Source organism: Cricetulus griseus, chromosome 9 (genome assembly GCF_003668045.3).
Source record: "Cricetulus griseus strain 17A/GY chromosome 9, alternate assembly CriGri-PICRH-1.0, whole genome shotgun sequence".
Taxonomy (NCBI): Eukaryota; Metazoa; Chordata; class Mammalia; order Rodentia; family Cricetidae; genus Cricetulus; species Cricetulus griseus.
Genome location: NC_048602.1, coordinates 14,576,332 through 14,583,275, shown reverse-complemented (window position 1 = coordinate 14,583,275; position 6,944 = coordinate 14,576,332).

Below are 6,944 nucleotides of genomic sequence, written 5' to 3'. Positions count from 1 at the left end.
AACCAAGAAATGAAATAGTTATTCCAAAAAGACTCTATAGTCTATAGTTCTTATTCAAAATGAAATAATAAGCTTGACTTCTTCCTTCCCAATTTGTATCCCCTAGATCTCCCTACAGGACAATTTGAAAGCAGTGCTAAGAGGAAAGTTCATAGCGCTAGATGGCCCACATGAAGAAACAGGAGAATAATCACACTAAAGAAGTAACAGCACAACTAAAATCTTTAGAACACAAAGAAGGGCTGGAGAGATGACTCACAGTACAAGAGCACTGACTGCTCTTCCAGAGGTCCTGAGTTAAATTCTCAGCAACCACATGGTGGCTCACAACCATCTGGAATGAGATCTGTTGCACTCTTCTGGCTTGCAGGCAAACATGCAGGCAGAATACTGTATACATAATAATCAAATCTTGCTTGGCATTGGTGGCTCACACATTTAATATCAGCACTCAGGAGGCAGAGACAGGCAGATCTCTGTGAGTTCAAGGCCAGCCTGGTCTCCAGGGCAAGTGCCTGGATAGGCTCCAAAGATACACAGAGAATCCCTGTCTTGAAAAACCAAAAGAAGAAGAAGAAGAAGAAGAAGAAGAAGAAGAAGAAGAAGAAGAAGAAGAAAGAGAGAGAGAAGCCAATACACCACCGAGGAGCAGATGCCACTAAATAAAGAAATTGAGGGCTGAAAACAATAAAGTAGAAACTAGGAGAACAATACAAAGAATCAATGAAACAAAGAGTTGGTTCTTTAAGATCAACAAGATAGACCAACATTGAAACAAACTTACCAAAATGGCAGAAAGTGAACATGCCAATTAACAAAATCAGGAACAAAAAGGGGGACATAACAACAGACAGAGAAGAAATCCAGAGAATCATTGGGTCATACTTCAAAAACCCGTATTCCTCAAAGTTCGAAAATCTAAAGTAAATGAACAGATTTCACCTACCAAATGTAAATCCAGAAAAGATAAGCAACTTAAATAGACCTATAACCACTAATTAATTAGAAGCAGTCATCAGAAGTCTCTTAACCAATAAAAGCCCAGGACCAGATGGCTTCAGTGCAGAATTCTACCAGAAATTCAAGGAAGAGCTAACACTAATTCTCCTCAAAATATTCCACACAATAGAAGCAGAAGCCTCATTGCAAACTCTTTTTATGAGGCTTCAACAACATTGATACCCAAGACACACAAAGACACAACTAAGAAAGAGAACTACAGACCAATATCCCTCATAAATATTGATGCCAAAATACTTAATAAAACACTGGCAAACCGAATCCAGTAACATAGCAGACAAATCTTCTACCAACATACCAAAATCCATCAATGTAATCCATCATATAAACAGACTGAAGAAAAAAAGCCCATGATCATCTCACTGTTGTGGAAGGTTCAAGGAGCCCAGAGAATAAACCAAGGTGTCTACACTCTGATGAAAAGCAAAAAGGTTTCTTTTTATTTCATGCTGGCCAGGTAGGATCACACTGCATGGTGGGCAAATGAGATGCCACCCAGCCAAAAAGTGAAGTCTTTAAAGGTGCAGACCATAATTTTGAAAGCCACAAAATACAGTTTCGATGGTTACTTAACATCATACGAAGTACAGAGTTAGTCAGTAACTATACATTTTAAGGGAGATACATTTGAATGAGGTGACACAGGGCATGGGCTGGCAGGGTTAAAGTGTCACAGGGTCTCTCAGTTATCCCCTGGGCTGGGGGATCTTTATGACCAGCAATTAGCAAAGGAATGTTATCAGGAGTGGTAGACAGTTACCTCTCCTTCTCTGAGAGCAGGCCATCAGGTGTCAGTCATGGGACTCCTGATTTAACAAGTTAAATTTTCCTTTATCATTAGGCATTCCCTTTTAAGGACTAAATTTTTAAACTTTTATTAAATTGAATTTCTGGTCCCTCATCATTTTTTGAAAAAAGCCTTTGACAAAATCCAACACCCCTACATGATAAAGGTCTTGGAGAGATCAGGGATAACAGGAACATACCTTAACATAATAAAAGTGATATACAGCCAGCCAGATGTCCTAGAAGCAATGGGGGCCATACTAGCCACGCCTCCTGTGCAGAGTATTCTTAAAGAGCAAGGCTATTGCCCAGGAAAAGGCTTGGGAAGAATTTACAGGGCCACACCTCAAACCCCTGATACAGAGGGTCCGTGGAGACCAGAGAGAATTGGGACATTTTTAAGGGGAGCCACTGTTCCACAGGCTCGTATACCTTTAATTGCTATCACCTGGAAAGATGATGTACCTGCTTGGGTAGAACAATGACCCCTGAAAAAATATAATTGGAGGCTGCTCATGCCTTAGTTCAGGAGAAACTCAATGACTGTCACATTGTCGACTCTACTTCTCCCCAACATTTGTTAAGAAAACATGAGGTAATTGGAGGCTGTTACAAGACTTGAGACAGGTCACTAAGAACATGATGCCAATGTTGCCTCTCAGCCAGGGATGCCAGCTCCTGTGGTCATTCCAAAAAATTGGCATTTACTTGTGATAGATTTAAAGGATTTTATTTCAATATTCCTCTGCACCCTGCTAATTGTCAGTGTTTTGCCTCCCGTGTTCCATCTCTAAATTTAAGAGAGCCTTACAAGAGATATCAGTGGGTGGTTTTGCCTCAAGGAATGGCTTATAGCTCTACCATGTGTCAAGTTTATGTTTCTCAAGCTATAGAGCCAGTCAGACAAAAATATTCTCAATTATTATTGTCAGCTCCAAAAGAAAAAAAATATTATCTGCTTTTGGAGATCTTCAGAACACCTTAGAATTGGCTGGCTTACAAATAGCACCAGGAGCCGTATGTTGGTGGTTCATGCCTTTAATCCCAGCACTTGGGAAACAGAGGCAGGTGAATCTCTGTGAGTTCGAGGCCAGCCTGTTCTCCAGAGAGAATGCCAGGATAGGCTTCAAAGCAACACAGAGAAACCCTGTCTTGAAAAAAACAAAAAAACATAACAAAACAACAACAACAACAACAAAAACAAATAGCACCAGGAAATCTCCAAAAACCATTTCCATATCATTGTCTAGGGCATCGCTTGCTTCGTAATGGGGTGCATCCTCAAAAGATTAGTCTCAGCTGGATACACTTCAAACTTTAAATAGTTTTCAAAAGCTTCTGATGGATATTGATTGGATCAGAACCAGTTTAAAGATCACTGTTGGACAACTTAAAACTCTCTTTGATATATTACAAGGCGATTCAGATCCCAGTTCTCCTGAGTCCTTACTACAACAGGTTCGGAGTGTATTCATTTGATTGAAAAACCTTAGAAGTAGCTAATTTATATTATATAGATTATTCCCAGCCTTTAAAATTAGTAGTTTTTGGTTCTGCTAATGCTCCTCCAGGAATATATATATATATATATATATATATATATATATATATATGGCAAAAGAGCCTTATACTTTGGGTTCATCCTCAGGCCTCTCCATCTAAAACAGTGGTATCCTACCCTCAAGCTATTATTGCACTCCTTTGTTTATTTTTTATTTTATTCTTTTATTAGTTCAAATAAGGTACAAGCTTGCTTCACAAGTAAATCCCTTCTCACTCTCCCTCCCCTCCCCCCAACATCCCACCTGCCCCTACCCATCCCCCCTCCACTCCCCAGGCAGGGTAAGGCCCTCAAAAGGGGCTCCCCAAAATCTATCAAATCATCTTGGGCCAGGCCTAGGCCCATCCCCATGTGTCCAGGCCAAGAGAGCATCCCTTAACATGGGATGGGCTCTCAAAATCCCTTCTTTTTTTTTTTAAGGACCTTACATATTTTATACAGTGTATTACCCCTGTACAAATGGAAAAAAATTAAGTTCAACATTTCTAGAACAGTATGGCTGTTAATTTTTGTACAATGCCAAATCAACGTGGTAAACTGGAATACTTTTTTTCCAAAGTTGACAGCACAGCTAAAGTTTCCAAAAATACAATATATATATATATATATATATATATATATATATATACACCAATAATAGCAGTATGTTATGCATCAGTAACAGCAACCGCATTTCCAGGTTCTGTAGTCATTTGAACAAAATTGTAGAGACATCAGGCACACTCCATTTAAAAAAAACAAAAAAGTAAAGAACAAAATCCCAGAAAAGAGCACAGTTCTGTTACTCTTGTGGTACTTGGCACAATTTTTTAAATTAGTTTCTCAATCATCTTCTGGAAGGAAACCATTCTGAGCAACATCATTAAAAATAGCTGTGATAAGGCACAGTCACTACTATGTATCATAAAGCAGGTCCACATATCAGTGAGTACATATCATGTTTGTCTTTTTGTGATTGGGTTACCTCGCTCAGAATGGTTTCTTCGAGTTCCATCCATTTTCCTGCAAATTTCAAGATTCCATTGTTTTTTTTTTTTTCTGCTGAGTAGTACTCCATTGTGTAAATGTCTCAGAATTTCTCTATCATTCTTTGGTTGAGGGGCATCTAGGCTGCTTCTAGTTTCTGGCTATTACAAATAATATTGCACCCCTTTATAAAGTGCAAAAGATTGCTTTACAGACTTTTGGTAAGGAGCCAAATCAGGTTGTCTCTATTTGTCTCCTCAACAAATAGAGTGGCTACACAATAATAGTTATGATTGGGCTGTTTTCCTCTGCTACTCAGAGTGAATTTGATAATGATTACCCATCCAATAATCTGGTTTCCATTTTTAAGATGCATCCTTTAATTTCCCCAAAGATTCTAGTCTCTCTGCCTGTTTCCAAGGAATGAGTAGTTTTTACAGATGGTTCTTCTAAAGGGACATCAGTGGTTGTGTCTCATACTGTCATTATGACAGCCAAAATTGCTACAGGTTCTGCCCAAATCACCAAACTTTTAGCCCTGCCTATGGATCTGCTCCTGTTCCCCAGGGAAGCAGTTAAAGTCTATAGTGACAATCAATATGTAGCTCAAATTGCCCAACCTTGTGAGAGGGCTGCCTATATTGCCCCCTCTCTAGAGTACAAGAAAAATTGTACAGTGTCTGCTTTCGAAATGGAGTGAACCTGTATTTGTTGGTCATCTTAGAGCCCATACCAACTTGCCAGGACCTCTCAGTGAAGGAAATCACACAGCTGACTGGTATACTCAGATTGTTACAGTTTCAAAAGAGCTCACTAGAGCACATTCCTTACATAATTGCTTTTATCTCAGTGCAGGGTCCTTAAGCTTTCATACTTGAATACTAAAGAACAAGCAGTTTAGATAGTTAAAAATTTCCCACTTAGCATGGAATTTCTTCTTGTGCCTCACTTGGGAATTAATCTCTGAGGACTGTTGCCCAATCATATTTGGCAGATGGATGTGACATAGGTGCTATCCTTTGGCAAATTGCAATTTGTCCATATCTCTGTAGACACTTTTTCAAGACTAACATTTGCCTCTGCACATTCTGGTGAAAAGGTAAGAGATGTTAAAAGTCACTGCCTACAGGCGTTTCCTTACATGGGGTTTCCAAAACAATTTAAGACTAACAATGGCCCCATATATGACAGGAAAGGTTTCATTCAGTTTTGTCAGGATTTTTAAATTACCACCAAAACTGGCATTCCTTACAACCCCCAGGAGCAGGCTATTGTGGAAGGATCCATTGCACTTTAAAAGCTTATTTAGAAGTAGGACCTTGAGTGTCACCTTGGCTCCCCTCACTCTACTCTGTCACTTGTTCTCTGTATATTATAGTTCTTATTTTGTTTTTTCAAGATAGGTTTTTCTCTGTATAGCTTTGGAGCGTATCCTGGCACTTGATCTGGAAACCAGACTGGCCTCAATATCACAGAGATCTGCCTGCTTCTGCCTCCAGAGTGTTGGCATTAAAGGCTTGAGCCATCAGCGCCCCTCTTTTACATTTTAATAGTGGATAATTCTAATAACTGCGCAGCATTTGATAATTGGCAATCAACTGCACAGAAAAGACCTCTGGTTAAATGGAGAGATCTTCTCTCAGGTCTTTGGAAAGGGTAGGATCTGGTTTTGGTGTTGGCTCTGGGGTCCTTTTGCAGTTTCCCACTGAGTGGTGAATCTCCAATCTGGGTTCAGCAGCCCCATTCCTCAGCCTTCTAATGAGCCATTGGATGCTAATGAGAAATCTGCCAGGCTTGGTGCCCATGGGTCTCAGAGACAAGTGTGACTGAAAAACTTAAAAATTAGCAAAGAAATATAGCCAAGAAACTGACCAAGGCTACTACTATGACTTAGTGCCTGGAATTTCCCAGCCACCATCAATTACTCCCTTACAAGGCCAAAAGATAACTGGGTACCAAGAATTCTCAGATGGCCACCCTCCCCGAGGGGCTCAGGAAGGAAACAGATTGCCCCACTGGCCACCGTGTCAATGATCAACAATTAAGGGTGCCTGTGAAACAAAGAGATAGCTACTATTAGTTAGCACATCCTGAGGTCTGCAGGTTTTACAACTGGTGGGGTCAGTAGGCTATCTGATTCCCAGGCCTCCTCAAGACAAAGGGCTTCCTTGGAACCCATGACTCTGGTCATGTATTCAATGGACAGAGAGTCAAGGCCCCTCCCTAAGCTTATGGTTTCTGCCTTTAAAAATGCCTGTGCCTGGGGGATGGGGCTTCTCTCTAGCCTGCATGCTGAGAGAGCCCATTTGTACAAAAGTCTATCTATCATTAAAGCCTCTTGCTGTTTGCATCAAGTTTCGGCCTCCTCATGATGATTGGGGTGGCCACAGTCCTGAGAAAAGATTCTGGAGGCCTGAGCTTCTGGGGGTCTAACAGTGACCAGTAATGGTCACCTGCAACCTTAACCTGGTAAAGGCAGCTGGCAAGAAAGATTTAAAAGGAACAAATTTCCTAGTTGTTGGCCAGGCCTGCTTATTAAAGTTAGAAGCCAAGCCAACCTTTTCCCACATGTTCCTGCCCTTGCCTTAGGCCTGCTTAAAATGCAGTCTCA